Source organism: Mus caroli, unplaced genomic scaffold (assembly GCF_978045245.1).
Source record: "Mus caroli unplaced genomic scaffold, Mus_caroli_1 scaffold_4, whole genome shotgun sequence".
Taxonomy (NCBI): domain Eukaryota; kingdom Metazoa; phylum Chordata; class Mammalia; order Rodentia; family Muridae; genus Mus; species Mus caroli.
Window position 1 is genome coordinate 68,270,627 of NW_028227259.1, and position 17,312 is coordinate 68,287,938.

The 17,312-nt window shown below is 43.2% G+C and overlaps 1 protein-coding gene across 7 annotated transcripts in view; it reads left to right on the forward strand.

The window, feature by feature from the left end:
- N4bp2 (NEDD4 binding protein 2) overlaps positions 1 to 17,312 on the forward strand; it is a 65,416-nt gene that overhangs the window by 629 nt on the left and 47,475 nt on the right. For 3 of the 7 annotated variants that reach the window (XM_085836726.1, XM_085836728.1, XM_085836731.1), the window contains exons 1-4: positions 1 to 97; positions 7,620 to 7,674; positions 11,782 to 11,860; positions 14,138 to 14,505. The gene's annotated coding sequence lies outside the window, so the exon portion shown is untranslated. The remainder of the gene's footprint in view (positions 98 to 7,619; positions 7,675 to 11,781; positions 11,861 to 14,137; positions 14,506 to 17,312) is intronic. The other 4 variants (XM_085836727.1, XM_085836732.1, XM_085836729.1 and 1 more) reach the window with 3 other exon arrangements.

Consider the following 17,312-nt stretch of genomic DNA (forward strand, 5'->3'; position numbering starts at 1 on the left):
GAGCGTAGTGGCTGGCGGCGGCGGGAAAGGGTTGCGGACCCGCGGCGCTCACTCGACGACACGGCCCGGGGGCTTCGACGCCCCGCTCCCGCGGCAGGTAAAGGCGGAGGTTGGCGAGGCGGGCGGCGGGACTCGGGGAGGAAAAGAGCGGGAGGGGATCCCGGGAGCGCGGAGTCCCAGAGGAGGAGGGCCCGAGGCGGGCGGCGAGCGAGAGACGCGGCAACCCCGGGCAGGCGCGGGCCGGGCGGGCGGGCGGAAGGGGAGTGAGGCGTCGCGGGAGGCGGGCCCTGGCGCGGGGCCCGAGGCCGAGCGAAGGCGGGCGCCGCGGCAGCTTCCCCGGCAGCTCCTCCAGCGCCTGGCGGGCCTCCAGGCCCCGACACACCCCTCCCGCCCCCGGACTCTCCGGGTGCCTTCCCGCCCCGACTTGACCTCGCGCCCCTGCGAGCGCCCCTCCGTTTTCCCAGGCCGAGCCTTGTGGGAACTTGGGCCGCCTGCCCGGGCTGATAGTGCCCGTAGAGCTGTTTATTTACTCACTTCCAAACCACACGCACGCACGCTCGCAAGCTCACTCCACACCGGCAGGCTGGCCTCCCTCCGGGCGGGTGCGCCCGCGACCCTCGCCCCTTCCCATCCGTAACTTTCCCTCTCGCTCTCCGAAAACCGGGCTTCGAGAGACGGAGTCAGACCGCGGGGCAGAGTTTATCCCGCTCGCGCTTTTGATTACAACACTTTCTTTATTCCTGCCCCCAAAAGAGAGCGGGAAGAATTTTTTTTTTTAACTCGATGCCAGCCAGATCGGAGGCAGGGCCCGCTGGCTTTAGGGAATCCTTCCGCACATGTCTTTAGGAGTGGGAGGTGGCCTCGCTGCACCGACAGGTTTGTACACACTCTTGCCATGCAGTGGTTGTAACGTCTCCATAGCACAGGTCTGGCTTGCCAAGGATTGGCTGCTTTTTCTACTCGGTGTCTCCGAGCCAATCAGGATGCGCGGCTTGCCTGGAGACTGGTTAACTCAGAAAAGGTGGGGATTGGTTGAGCCTCCGAGGTGGGGAAAAAAAAATCCCGGAGATAACCTGGCCTTTCAGAAAACAATGACTGATTTGCAGCTGCCTCTCCGATCCCAGTTAATTTATTTCTTTTTAATACAGTACCCTTCGATAGCACTATTCGCCTTTTCTTTCCTTAAAAAAAAAAAAATCACTTCTACGGTTGGCTTTCAAATTAGCTCTCAGATGCAACTCGTTCGAACTCCTGTGGTTCAGTTTTCACAAAAATAATTTTTACGAAACATAATGCGTTTTTGTGTGTTGATAAGTGTGGTTCAGTTTTCTTTCAGCCGATTTTTTTTTTTTTTTTTGTTAAAGGTCAGTCAATTTTCAGTTACTATGCCAACGTATTATTTAAATGTTCTGCGGAGATGGGGGTGTGTGTGTGCTACAGTGGTGGAGGTATTGGGAAGAATTAGAAAGAAATGGCTGCTGCTCTTCTGCAGAGAGACAGAGATTTAGTTAAGGAGGAAAACAAACCAAAACAGCAGCAGCAGCAGCAGCAACAACAACAAACTCAACCGGGAAAGCAGTAACAGACCCCTCTTTCCTGCAGATCAGTGTACTGTACTCAGAGCTTTCTGTTCACCTGTTGGCTTTAGTCGCTGTCAAGTGGCAGTACTGAACGTAATAGGAAAACCGGCTTAAGTCATGGTAAAGGCATTTATCTTATACACAATTAGAGGCTAACTCCTATCAACGTAGGTGTGTTTTAAAAAAGACATTTTTCTTTTAAAATGCCATGATTTAATCCTGTTTCTCTGAGTCTTTTGATATGCAGAGGAAACGTTTTTATTTTGATTTTTTACTTTTTTGAGGTATGTTCTCCATATATATTCCTGGTTGGCCTCAACTCAAATATCCACCTGCCCCTGCTTCTCAAGTGTTTCAAAGGTATGATTAACTATACCCAGCAGAACCGTTTATTTATTTATTTACTTTTGGATTTTCGAGACAGGGTTTCTCTATGTAGCCCTGGCTCTCCTAGAACTCACTCTGTAGACCATGCTGACCTCGAATTCAGAAATCCACCTGCCTCTGCCTCCCGAGTGCTGGGATTAAAGGGGTGCGCCACCCCCCACCCCCAACAGAACTGTTTATTAATCAGCTTGAATTTTAGAAAGTAAGTGCCCACCTATCTTCTCGGCCTTCCCTTTAGCTTTTCCTATGCGGAATGATGTAAGTTTGAGGCAGAGCCAACGGTCAGGCTGAGCAGTGAGTCTAAACATATTCTCTCACGTCCCCTTTAGAGTAGTTTATGTAGGAGTTGAGATTGAAGTTTTCTTATACTCCCCCTTGCAGACTAATACATTATTTTTATTCATCTTTATGGTAATCAAATCACACACTTACTGATGCCCAGCCTGTCTTTTTTTTTTTTTTTTTTAAAGATTTATTTATTTACTATATGTAAGTACACTGTAGCTGTCTTCAGACACTCCAGACAGGTGGTTGTGAGCCACCATGTGGTTGCTGGGATTTGAACTCTGGACCTTCGGAAGAGCAGTCGGGTGCTCTTACCCACTGAGCCATCTCACCAGCCCCTGCCCAGCCTGTCTTAAGGACTTAGCATTCCTTGTGTTTAATCTGCCTCACTCTGAAATTTGCACTCACTGTTTTTACCTTTGCTTTACAGATAAAAAATATTCAAATTGCTAAAAGTCACCCAAGCAAAGTATAGAGGAGGGTTCAGGGAAACCTTTATTTTTATGATACAAACTCCCCGCCCCCTCTCTTTATGTCTGTGAGCACACTGTTGTTGTCTTTAGACTCACCAGAAGAGGGCATCAGGTCCCATTACAGATGGTTGTGAGCCACCATGTGGTTGCTGGGAGTTGAACTCAGGACCTCTGGAAGAGCAGTCAGTGCTCTTAACCACTGAGCCATCTCTCCAGCCCCAAACCTCTCTCTCAATACATTTCCGTGGCCCTTTGAGGCTAGAACTTTTTTTTTTTTCTTTTTTGAGATAGGATCTTACTATGTAGGCTGCCCTGAACTCTATGTAGACCACGCTGGCCTCAAACTCATATAAAAGTCCACCTGCCTGTACCTCCCAAACTAGGATTAAAGGCACACCCCACCATGTCTGACCTAAATCTTTTGATACCAGATGACTACATTTTCAAAGATTTGTTCAATTATAAGATATTATTTTATGTGTCAGTATAAAAAATTACTCCAAGTGAAGTGCCCTGTCATTGATTGTAGGGTCATGCACCAGCATGTACAAATGGATGGATGTACGTGGATAAAATGAGATGCTCACCTGGACAGTGTTCCTTCTTACAATTTATTTTCCTTATATATAAGGATATATAATTTTTAAAATGATGAAGGGTTTTGGTTCCCGGGTTTGCTCGTGTCTTCTGGCCTTTTCTCACTGAGGTCTCCAGCCTAGCGCAGGTTTTGAGACTTGAGAAGGAAGGCCTGGAGAACGCTGGGAGCATTTTTCCTTCTTATCCCACATATCAGAGCTCATTGCCTTCCAGGGATTATTGGTGCTCCTAGACGGCAGTTAATTGGCACTCTGAACACACATAGCTCAACATCGTAAAAGAATGCTTCATTGATTGCTGTGGGTTGTGACACCGACAAGTCCGCTGGATTCTTAGGATTACTGATCAGTGGAGTTACCGGTCAGAAGTCTCACATTGTTCTTACTGAAGCTGGTTACTGTGGTCACTAAAGAGCCAGGTTCACTAAAAATCGCTAGACTGTCCACCGTCAGTCCTTGTTCTAAATATGGATTGTCGGCTCCTACTCTATTTTTTTCCCTTCGGACATGGTATCAAGGCCCAGATTGACTTTGAATTCATGATGTGGCAGAGGTTGGTTCTAGACCTTGCTCCTGATAAGAACTACAGGGTATTAAATGTATCTGCCAAAGTCCAATTGATGATAAACTGTAGTGAGAAGTCTGAAGCTTAGAAATAATTCTGTTTCAGAACCTAAATGGTGGCAGCTCTGGCTTGAAGTCTCAGGACTTGGGAAGCTGGGCAGGAAGACTCATAAATAAGCTCAGGGTGGTTCTGGGCTGTGGGCTACATAATTAGTTCCAAGCCAATCCGAGCTAGAAATCCTACCTCAAAAAGTTATAAAGGGGGCTAGAGAGATGCCTCAGCAGTTAGGAGTACTGGCTCTTTTTCCAGAGGACCTGGGTTTGATTTCCAACACCAACATGGTTACTAACATGCTGTCTGTTACTCTGGTCTCTAGAGATCTGACATCCTCTTCTCATCTCCATAGGTACCAAGTGTACTTGTGGTACACGCACATCCATGCAGGAAAAACATCCATACACATTTTTTAAAAATTGGGTAGAAGGATGGATGGATGGAGAAAAGTAATAAACCGATTATCAAAAAAAAAAAAAAATCGATACAGTTGCCCTCTACATTGCCCTGGCTGTCCTTGGCTTTAAGCTCAAAAATATCCCCCTGCCTCTGCCTCCCAAGTGCTGGCATTAAGGTTGTACTCTACCATCCTTAATCCATATATTTTAAGGAGGATATTTAAAAGGTGTTTCTGCTAATTAAATTTAAGAATTAGTTTGGGAGATAGTGAATAGAACTTAATTTTTTGTTTGTTTCCTTTTTTCTTTTTTTTTTTAAAGATTTATTTATTTATTATATGTAAGTACACTGTAGCTGTCTTCAGACACTCCAGAAGAGGGAGCCAGATCTCGTTAATGTGGTTGCTGGGATTTGAACTCTGGACCTTTGGAAGAGCAGTCGGGTGCTCTTACCCACTGAGCCATCTCACCAGCCCATGTTTCCTTTTTTCTAGATGGGCATGGTATCTCATTCTTGTAATTCTGGTACTGGGAAGATGGGGCGGTAGGGGTGGAGGTGGTGGTGGACACTGCAGATTCAAGGCTAGGCTAGTCTGTAGTGATTTCCAGGCCAGCTAGGGTTCTTTTTTTTTTTTTTTTTTAAAGATTTATTTATTATATGTAAGTACACTGTAGCTGTCTTCAGACACTCCAGAAGAGGGCGCCAGATATCATTACGGATGGTTGTGAGCCACCATGTGGTTGCTGGGATTTGAACTCTGGACCTTTGGAAGAGCAGTCGGGTGCCCTTACCCACTGAGCCATCTCACCAGCCCCCAGCTAGGGTTCTATAGTGAGATTTTGTCTCAAAACAAAAACAAATCACCACCCCCCCGCAAATCCCAAACCCAAAAAACAGTAAAAACCCCACCAAAAATCCCGTCTTGAATGTCTGAGTCTATGTGGAATCCTTTCACTTCTGGCCCTCTTTCCCCTGGACTTTGTGCTGACACAGCTTTGAGATGTCGGTAGTATTTGCGGTAAGGTAACGTCTTCATTCTTTTCTGTGCACTTATTGCTTACTGAGTAACAGTCTCCATAGACTTGGGGAGCTCTGCAAGGCTGGTATTGAGTCTTAGCATTTTGGCTTAATATCATTTCCAACACCCTAGGGCAGTGGTTCTCAACCTTCCTAATGCTGTGACCCTTTAATACAGTTCCTCATGTTGTAGTGACTCCAACCATAAAATCATTGTGTTGCTACTTCATAACTGTAATTTTGTTACTGTTATGAATCGTAATGTGAATATCTGATATTCATGCAGGATGTCTGATATGTGACTCCTGTGAAAGGGTCTTTCAACCCCAGAGAGACTGCCACCCACAGGTTGAGAATGGCTGTCCTAGAAGAATGGGAATATTAAATAACTTTTGGTGTTAATAACAGATACTTGTCATTAACAAAAAGTGTTTTGTGCTATCATCACATATGTTCTGATAATTTTGTAAATTGATAGCCCAAAGATCTTTTCTGGTAACTGGGCATCTGTCTTAATGACATGTCCAATTGGATATTTCTTTCTTTTTTTTCTTTTCTTTTTAAAAGATGTATTTATTTATTATATATAAGTACACTGTAGCTGTCTTCAGACACACCAGAAGAGGGCATCAGATCTCGTTATAGATGGTTGTGAGCCATCATGTGGTTCCTGGGATTTGAACTCAGAACCTCCAGGAGAGCAGTCAGTGCTCTTAACTGCTGATCCATCTCTCCAGCCCTGGATATTCTTTCTGACAATTCAAAGTCTGCATATTCTAAAACTAGTCGTCATCCACTGTGCTATCCTCAAACCAAAGAGTACAGAGGGCTCTCCCTTTTGCATCTCTTTTTCTCTGGAAAGATTAAACTAGGTAGTGCAAGTGCATCCCTGCTTGGCGGTACATAGGCCGTTCCTTGTGTTCCTTCTCATTTCACTTGTACTGGATCACTGGGCCTCATTGGGTTATTTCTGGAACAATCTCTTGGATGTATTTGTTATCCTAGTGTTGCCATTGTATTCCACTGTTTGGGATCGTGGTTGCTCTAATAGCTTCCTGACTTGTCATCCGTGAGCAAGTATGGTTGTGGGTTTTTTCCCCTTTTGTTGCTTTCATGTGCTAGATTTGGCTTTTGGGATCTGTATAATTTGACTTCAAATTTACTTCATCCTCTTGTGCCTTTCCCCTTCCCCTCAGTGAGCTAGTCTTAGTGATTTGTGTTTTTTTCTTTAACATGCCAAGTTCTTTTTTTTTTTTTAAGATTTATTTATTTATTATATGTAAGTACACTGTAGCTGTCTTCAGACACTCCAGAAGAGGGTGTCAGATCTCATTACGGATGGTTGTGAGCCACCATGTGGTTGCTGGGATTTGAACTCAGGACCTTTGGAAGAGCAGTCAGTGCTCTTAACTGCTGAGCCATCTCTCCAGCCCCAGCCAAGTTCTTTAAATCTAGGCAGTCTTAGGAAACCTTTGTCCTGAATGCCTCTTTACATCCATGGTTACCTGCACTTTGTTTGCTAAGTCATACTTGTTTGCCATGTCTCAAGTGTGGGCGATGCTCTACTAAAAATCTTTGACACAAAACTGGGTTACACAAGCCGTGTGTTTCCTTAGTACTCTGTGTTCTCATAATCACACTAATTGCTAGCTTATTCACCATTTTGCCATGTGCTGTTAAAGGTATAACAAAGTGTTTGAAAAATATGATCTGATTTGCATTGAATCATAGTAACAAAGCAATTAAACTGTAATTTGGGAGTTTACTTAGAAGAGAGAGAACAGAGATACTGGATCAGATAGATGAACATTTTCTAAGCCTGAATAAAGATATTCTTTGACATCTAATTTACAGCCTTTCAGTTTTCTTGTTATTGGGGGCACTTTGGAGTTGAAGTGTTGGAAGTGGCCTGTGGGGGTGGGTAGGTGGGTGGGGGTGTTGGCTCATATAACAATATAATAGAAACTATATGATGCAGGTAGTCATAAGGGTGGGAATTGGACCATAGCCGGGCTTTTCCTACATAACCAGCACATATGGGCCTCGTTCCTCTTTTTGCTAAGGATAGGACTTGGTTCCTAACTGCACAGGCTCATCTACTAGTTTCATGTGAGTGCCTCTCTGTGCTATTTGATGACACTTTAGCCTGGGCTCTCTTAATGGGAAAGTGACCCCTGATGGAGCAAGGGACGGGGAAGGAGTTCTGGGCAGACATCCATTGCTATTCATAAGCACTTGTCTGATTATACATTGGTTCTTGTAGGTACTTTATTTGTGGGAAAGAGATTACGGACCTGAATATTGCAGGTGCTGAGATGGTAAGTCTACTGTTTAAAAAAAACAGCTTATATTTTTGGCTTATACTACCATATAGGATATTCATTGAGTTTTTGTTTGCTAATAACATACATACTGGCTTTTATAATAGTAGTCTAAAGTGAATTCAAAGGTGCTAAGATAAAGGTATGCCCAGAATGCAATGAGAGTTGAATTGAAATCATACTTGGGGAGAGTGGGTGACATTTGTAAAAGTTAATGGAGCTAGGGAATATTGCTTTGATGTGATGTAGTGCATGAGACAGACACATTATACTGATTTACCTCCTGATAGAAGCACCTGATAGATGTAGATAGATGCAGATGGAGTAGAGAGAATGTGAAGTATAGGAAGAAGATGTTGTTAGGTTGAAGGACCAGATCATGAAAGTCCTTGAATGCCTTACCAAGGAAGTGGACCATGATTCTGAAAACCATAGAGATGAGGAAGACTTTATTTTTCTTTTTTTAACATTGAGGCACACTGGAATAGCCATGTGACAGTGTGTCTGTCAGGCACTTAACTATTGGATTTTGGAGAGACTTCCTAAATAGAATCAGTTATAGCTGTTGAAAGCATGAGCTTGGATGAACCAAGAAAAGGTGTGTAGAAGAAAGGCTTGTTATGTGACAGAGCCCAGGAAGAACAAGGACATGAAAGAAGTGCGCAGAAGAGCCGCCTGTGAATGAGGCTAAGAGTGCCGGCTAGAGAAACCCAGTGGGAATCCGTGGTATCCACTGGGGATGCATCCAAGATCCTGAACAGAAGCTGGAAACTGCAGATAGATAGTATCAAACCTTACATGGAGTATGTTTATCTTTTTTCTTCACTCCATATGTATTAAAAGACTCCATGTACAAAGCATTCTACTGATGCTTTGGTATATATAAAATATGCTTTGTTTTCATGATCTTTTAGTCTAATTAGGAAATAAATAATGGATGAATAAGAAGAAAGGGATCAGTAAGGTGGTTTAGAGGGTGAAGGTCTTCATGCCAAGTCTGGTGACCTGAGTGTAATACCAGATCTCATGTGATGGGAAGAAAGCATAGATTGCTGTTAGTTGTCTTCTGAGCCCACATGCACAGCATAGGATACACATGCTCACATACACGCATCACACATCACATGAAATAAACAAATAGAAAAGAAGTTGGAGATACAGTATGAAGGTGATGGTGGAGGAAATAAAGTTATGTTGGTATGAGAGAAGACAAGGTTAAATGATGGCGGCAGAGAGAATCACAGTAAGTGAAAGGAAGGAATCAGGATTGTTTGCTAAAGCCATGCTCAGGCTGTTGTTTGTGGGGTGGAGGTACTTTATGAGATTGAGAATATTATTGAGTGCAGAGCTGTGAAGTATGCATTGTGAAACAAACTTTGAGATGGTTTAGATATAGAGCATAATAGGAACCTAACTGGAGGCGGGTGCTGTGGCATGCATGTGGAATCCCTTCTGGCACCTGGGGAGGCAGGAAGATCATCTCCGCTACAAAGCACATTTTAGGCCAGCCTGAACGATGTAAAATGTTGTGATGGGGAGAGGAGAGGGAATGAGAGTAAATATCAGACTGGAAATACGGTGAATAGCACATAGAAAACTCTGGGTTCAGGCCTCAGTACCACTAAAAATAAAAACAGACAAAAACCTAAGTAGAAGTATAGATATAGATACCCAGGATGGAATAATACATACTGTTCTATTTAAGAAGGGTTCTGGCTCTAAGGTAGAATGCTTCCTATGTTTTCCCATGTATATATTAACACTTGTGATAAAGTGTAACTTACGGGGCTGGAGAGATGGCTCAGTGGTTAAGAGCACTGACTGCTCTTCCAGAGGCCCTGAGTTCAGTTCTCAGCAACCACATGGTGGCTCCCAACCATCTGATGCCCTCTTCTGGTGTGTCTGAAGACAGCTATAGTGTACTCATATAAATAAATAAATCTTAAAAAATAAGAAGTAGTATAACTTATGAATACAGTAGGAGATGAACAACAAGACTGAATAGTAAAATAGGAAATGGTGGACAACTCTAACAGTATACTGTAACAATAAGTTATATGGATGTGTTCTCTCAGGTTACACCGTTGGGGCTGGAGAGATGGCTCAGTGGTTCTGCCCCTCTGGAGAACCTGTGTTCAATTCCCAGCATGCACACGGCAGCTCCCAGCCATCTGTAACTCCAGTTCCAGGAGATTCAGTGTCCTCTGTGGGCACCAGACATGCATGTGGTACACAAACACAATATAGGCAAAGCATTCGTATTTATTAAAAACTATTGAAGGATCATGCTCATACTTGCTTTGTGATATGAGGTCACACAGTCACAGGGGCCTTATGAAGCGAGGAAGTCATCGCTTTGTTCACTGAATGCAAAAGAGCTGGTCATATGCACATATGAAAAAAAATATATATTTGAGACAGGGTCTTGCTAGGTAGCCCTGGCTTGTCTTGGATTTTATTTTTTTAAAGAATTATTTATTTTATGTATGTGAGTACACTGTAGCTGTCTTTAGACACACCAGAAGAGGGCATCAGGTTCCATTACAGATGGTTGTGAGCCACCATGTGGTTGCTGGAATTTGAACTCAGGACCGTCTCAAGAGCAGTCAGTGCTCTTAACCGGTGAACCATCTCTCTAGCTAGCCCCTTGTCTTGGATTCTTTTGAGCAGTTTGGATTTAACCTTGCAGTATTCTGCTGTGAACTGGGATTGCAGATGTAGTGTCATATCTGACTTCCCGGGAATGTTGTGAGTAGGGAGGAAGGATTTATTACATTTGCCCCCCTTGCTGTGGGTCTGTGGGGAGGCATGGCATCACGTTGACTGGAGGAAGGGGTAAACCATGGTTGCTCATTTCATCTCAGTAGGAGGCAGAAAGAGACAGAGAGAGGGGCTAGAGACAAGATGCCCTTCATATGACATGCTTCCGGTGAACTGCTTTCTAAGGTTTTTACCAGAACATCCCTGTTTTAGTGATTTTAGTTTTAGTTTTTTTTTTTTTTCCCCCGAGACAGGGTTTCTCTGTGTAGCCCTGGCTCTCCTGGAACTCACTCTGTAGACCAGGCTGGCCTTGAATTCAGAAATCCGCCTGCCTCTGCCTCCCGAGTGCTGGAATTAAAGGCGTGCGCCACCACCGCCTGACAGTTTTAGTTTTTTAATCATTTATTTGTGAAATAAAAAATGAGATTCAGAAGTGAAAATGGGCTGGCGAGGTGGACGGTTCCTAGGAGCACTACTGCTCTTGAGGAGGACCTGGGTTCTGTTGATAGCACTCGGGCGGCATCTCACAGCCATCCACAGCTTTAGTTTTAGGAGATCTGTTGCCCTCTTCTGGATCTGTGGGCACCAGGTGTGCATGTAGTGGGCAGACATACATGTAGGAAAAACACTCATACATGCTACATACACTCATAAAAAAACCTTAAAAGCAAATTTAATTTTTAAAGGTAAAAACTGGAACACATTAAAAAATGATTGTTCTCATTTTATTTTCAATCTCTTCACTAATTAATGTAAAGACAGTAGCTCGCTGCTAAGTCAGGAATAGGCTCAGGTTGGACTATGGCTGCGGGTAGAAGGGCGTCAGAGAAGGAAACTCAAGGTCATGGATCGAGCGTGGGGAAGGGTAGTCAGGCCCATTACCGGTCTAAGGAATAGCCCAAATCACACTCAAACAAGCAGAATGAAGTATTGCATTTTTGTTACTGGTTCTCTGTGATAGTATCCTACTTAGAATAAATGCTTAGCTTTTGTTCTTTATAAACATTTTTTTCAAACTGTAGTGGTCACTTCTAGTTGTGTCAAACTCTTTCTTCTTTTCAGTAGCTTTCAACTAACAATATCATATACTCCCAAATGTTTAATCTATTTTAGATTTTTGTTTAAAATTATAATTTGAATGCTGGGCATGGTGGTACACGAATGCCTTAAATTCCTGCACTTGGGAGGCAGAGGCAGGTGGATCTCTGTGAGTTCCAGGCTAGCCTAATCAACAGAGTAAGTCTCGGGGCTACATTTTGAGACCCCATCCCCCCAAAAGATTGTAAACTGATTTTATTGTGCCTTATAAGTATATTTTAAATTGAGTTTTATTATATTTTCTAGTAAGAAGACTGCTGTAGAGTCGCAGACGACAATCTTTGGCCTTCCTAATCACATGAGTATTGTCAATGCCAGCCAGACAGTGAGTACTACTAAGATTGGGGGTGGGGTGGGGGAATATTTTACACAGAGGTTTTCAAACTTCGATTTACATATTTGAGTACAAGATTCGATTTACAAGAAAAATCATGAGAAAGCAAATTTCACATTTTTGTTACTAGGTATTTGGAAGGGCTGTGGCAGCTTAACTATTGGTGCCCTAGTTTTTCCATTTAGTGACTGTTTTAGTCTCTCCTTAAGACACAGCCCCCCCCCCCATACCCCTTGGTTATTTGAGGCAGGGTTTCTCTGTCTAGCCCTGGCTGTCCTGGACCTCTCCTTGTACACCCAAGATCTGCCGGCCTGCCTCTGCTTCCTGAGTGCTGAGATTAAGAGTGTGCCACCATGTCCCTCCCGACATACCACTTCTTTATCTTTTTTTACATAATGTTAGCCATCTATACATTTTGCATGTGTCTTTTTTATGTGTGGAACCATGTTAACAGTTTCAGGTTATGATCCATGTTCTCAAAAAACACGTTGTTATTTTCAGTTCAGGTTTCATTGCTGTGATCAGACACCATGACCAAGGCAACTCTTATAAAGGCTAGTGTTTAATTACAGTTCCAGAGATTCAGTCCATTATGGTCATAGCCAGAAGCACAGTGGCCTATGGGATAGCATGGTGCTGGAGCCTGAGCTGAGAGTTCAACATCTTGAAGACAGCAGAGAGGCATTGAATTCCACACTGGGCGGAGCTTGAGCATAAGCGACCTCAGTGCTTGCCCCTATAGGGACACAGTTCTTCCAATAAGGCCACACCCCCTAATAATGCCACTCTTCATAGGCCAAACATTCAGACGCATGAGTTCACAGGGGCTATTCCTATTCAAACCACAAACATGTTGGTCAAGGAGATGAACATCTACAGGTGAAACTGAAAGTTACTTTTTGAGTGGATACGCGTAGGCCTATTTTTCCCCCTGTTATTTTATTTGGGGTCTTTTATTTATACCTCCCTTCCAACCCTTACCCACAGTAATCCTTTGCAACCTCTCTGCCCCCAACACCAGGTAGGAGAGAAAGAAGGTTAGAGAGGAAAGCAGGTGTAGGTCTCTTTAAATGACTTTCTGCTGACTAAGAGCATTGAGTTCCTTGGGTCAAGTCCAATCTTCATAGTCCGGATATCTTCAACTTCTTCTTGTGAAACTACAACAACAGGAACCAGCAGCAGCAGCAGCCATTTTCTTCTTCAGAGCTCCTCAGAATTCAACTGTCTGTAGCTGTAGAATCACACCCCTGCCTGAGCAGGAAAACAGTCAGCTATAGTGGATGAACTGATGAGGCAGCCCCATACCCCACACCTGGGAGTAAAACAAAGGCATGTTACGTCACACAACTGGGCTTTTAGAGAAACCAAAGTCCTCACTGCAGACACCCTGCTCAGTCACTTTCTCCAGGGTCTGCCCGAGTGCTGTAGGGAGCATGGTGCTCTGTGCCGCTCGGTACACAGTCTCCAGTGTTGAAGATGAGGAGCTGTGTCAGCACTGGGTATTGCTCTGGCTACTCTGGGCTCTATGGGTCAGTGACGGGGGAGACTAATCATGTATAAATCATGTCTAAATCTATTACAGAGAACACAGGTTAGTGAGCTAACAATAGAGGGGCCTAAAGCAAGCAAGATGAGTATTGCAGTAAGTAGGGAAGGACTGTAAAGATGGTGGAACTTGGAACAAGAGCTACATGCTGCTCAGCTACACGCTGGCTTTGCCTTGACAGGGTGACTCAGGTCTCTGGGGTCTCCAGAACACCTTCTTTTTTTCAATGGCTGCATAATACTTAAAGGGTGCTGTTGCCATCATATAAATGTTCTGTTTTCTACTGATACTCAGGGTGTCTTCACTTATTAATTATTGTAGTTTTTATGCTATATAAGTATATGTTAAAGATAATTGGTTTCTTTTCTATAAATCTGTTGTTCTTTTCTATAAATCTATAAATCTTGTCTGTTTTGGTGACTTAGTCTTGGTATCTCCATGAGACTTTAGTATGTGCCTTGTCTTTATCATCTGGTATGTGTGTATTTTTGGAAAGGATTTGCCAGGTAGCCCAGGTTGGATTTGAGTTCAAAACCCTGCCTTAGCTTCTTTGTGTCCTGGGATTCTGAGATTGCAGGTATATGACATAGAGTATGTTTGAAATTATCTTTTATTTGACTTAATCTTAAATATTAGGCTGAATATATGGCTCAACCATTAAAGGCTAGGCTCACACCAAAAAAAAAATATATAAAAACTTTTATTTATTTATTCTTTCCAAGACAGGATCTCCCTATGTAGCCCTGGCTGTCCTGGAACTTAACTATGTTCTCTGAAGCTGGCCTCAAATCCTCAGACCTACTTGCCTCTACCTCCTGAGTGCTGGGGTTACAGGCACGAGCCTCCACGCCAGTGAGCTTCAGATCCCCTCCTGAGTGCTGGAGTTACAGGCATGAGCCACCACGCCAGTGAGCTTCTGATCCTCCTCCTCCATTCCTGCGTGCTGGCATTAAAGGCCTGTGCCACAATGCCTGCTGGGTGACTGAGCCTCCGGCCTCTACCTTCCTAGAGCTGCGATTGCAGGCTTGTGTCACTACACCCAGCTCTATACAGTGCTAGGCATCAAGCACTCATGTATTGTGCATGTTAGGTGAGTACTCTATAAACTGAGCTACATCTGGAGCCCCAGTACTTTAGCTCTTTAAAACCATTAAAAAGGGGATCTTTGGGAGTATGATATAGGATGTTGCAAGTTTAAGACCAGCTTCATCTACATAGCAAGTTTGAGACTAACCAAAGTTGATTATTAAGGTAGAGGTTTTGGGGGTGTATATATGAAATTTATGTATAGTATTATTAATAATTAGTAGTATTATTAATAATTGTTTATTTGATCCAATCTTTTCACATTTTTTCATAGTACATCACACTTTATCTGTCCTTTCTGTATCTTTTTAGAATATATTCTCTTATTTAACATAGGTCTGTATGTGAAGAAACTACATCTTGCCTTATAACTCATGGATTTAAGAGGCTCTCATTATGGAGAAAGGATGATACAAGATTAGATGCTAAATGAGTTAAATATAAATCACTTACAGTACAGAGATGAGACTGATATAAATTAGATATATAAAGTAATTGAGATGTTTATCTGTGTTTTTTATGCATTGGAATTTCTCATCTGTATTAAATATTGCTTGGACACTTCTCACATTATGATGTATGATTGCTTTCTTTTTTTGTTTTGTTTTGTTTTTTGAGACAGGGTTTCTCTGTGTAGCCCTGGCTGTCCTGGAACTCACTCTGTAGACCAGGCTGGCCTCGAACTCAGAAATCCACCTGCCTCTGCCTCCCGAGTGCTGGGATTAAAGGCGTGCGTCACCACCGCCCAGCCCCAAGTTCACTTTTAATCACTCACATGATGGCTCACAACCATCTATAACTCCAGTTCCAGGGGATCCAATGTCCTCTTCTGGCCTTCTTGGGCATTGTGCACTTACATTCAAGCAGGCAAAATACTTATGCACATAAAATAAAATAAAAATTTAAAAAAGGATGATTAGAGTAAGATTTTTATGATAAACGTTAACATTAAAATTTCCATCATTCGGAAAGTTATACGATATATTTGTACCATAGCTTTATGCTCAGTAACAAGTGAATGAAGTGTTGTCACAGGCTACATCTTAGCTTGAAAATGCTTAGTGAAACAAAGCCAACACCAGTCATAAGAATCCTTACTGGCTGGTTCCATTTTATACCGTGGCCCTGAATAGGCAGTCTACAGAAACAGGAGCTTTGCGGTTGCCAGGGGTGAGAGGAGGGAATGGGGATTAAGTGCGTATTTTACATAAGAGGATATGTCAGGAACGTTTTGGAATTAGATTGTGGTGATGGTTGTACAGTGTAGCTGGTCTTTCTATTTCTACTCTTTGGGTTCTTTCTTTTTCCCATCATTTATCCCCCCAACCCCCATTTCATCCCCTATCTCCAGATTGGAGAGAAAGGATAGAGGGGGGAGAGAGAGGTCCTTGAATCTGATTTCTTTTTGTTTCTTCTTTGAGCATGACTCTTAATATACTACAACCAACCTCCCTGAACCCACCAACAATCACCAACCCGGCTTCTCAGGGCCCTAGCATATTTATACCCTCTGAAAATTTCCCAGAATTCCAAACATTACCCAATCACAGAAATGATCTGCAGCTGGCAAAACCACAAGTCTGCCAGAGCTAATCATAATTAACTGCTTTGGACAGTCCGAAGCAGCCCTACATATGTACCCGCACCTGGAGTTAAAACAAAAGCACATTCTTATAATATTTCTGTGTTTTTCTAAAGAAACTAAAATTCCAGAATTGCATTACAGTTCAGCTCTGTAAATAGACTGGAAACCCCTGCATTGTGTACTTCAAAATGGAGAATTTTGGACTTGGAGAGTGTCACACTTCTTAGCATATAAGAGGCCCCAGGCTTAATCCTTTGAGCCACAAAACCTAACAAACAAGCAAACAGCCAAGCAATAAGTAAAATTGAAAAAAGAGGAAAGGGGCCAGAGCGGTAGCTCAGAAGTTAGGAGCACTCGCTGCTCTTGCAGAGGATCTGGGTTTGGCTCCAGCCACCCACACAACCACCTGTAACTCTCCCACCCTCTTCTGGCTTTTGAGGGCACCCGAACATATGTCACCATATAGACAACCAAGTACATAGATACATAAATCAAGAGAAAGAAAAATACCCCCAAAATAAGTGGTTCTCATCATGTGGCTTGTGACCACTTTGGGGGTCAAATAACCCTTTCACAGGAGTCACCTAAGACCATTGGAAAACATAGATATTTACATTATGATTCATAACAGCAAATTTAGACTTAGGAGGTAGCAAAAATAATTTTTTCAGAGTGCTGGGATTGAAGGCGTGAGCCACTGTGCCCGGCTAACAAATGTATTTTGTAAAGTGCCTAAGAGGTGTATGTGTGTGTGTGTGTGTGTGTGTATGTGTGTGTGTATGTGTGTGTGTGTGTGGTGGGGAAGGAGTTAAGAGCCGCTGCTGAGGTAGCAGCTTCCAGTCCTAGCTTCTGCCAGTGAAGCTAACACAGGTGCTAAGTGACAGCCTAGGAAGGGAGGAGACATTGTCTCAAAAACAGTAACAACAAAGTGACGCTTGTGGTTTGGTTTCAGCAACTGGAAGTTGCCTATAGGTGAGATTATATACATGGCCATGTTTATTGACTACAGTGTGTCTGAACAAGCACTAGAGAAAGATTTATTCAGTTCCTCATTTCAGAGTTTTTTTTTTTTTTAATCTAGGCTCCTTTGCTTCTGGGCAGTTCTGTGATGAGGCAGAACATCATGGCAGGAGCTTGTGGGGAGCAGAGCAATTTCCTCCCTTGAGTATAGGAGTCAGACAGGGAGTCAGGAAGAACCAGGGGCAGGAGAGACTCTTCATGTTTCT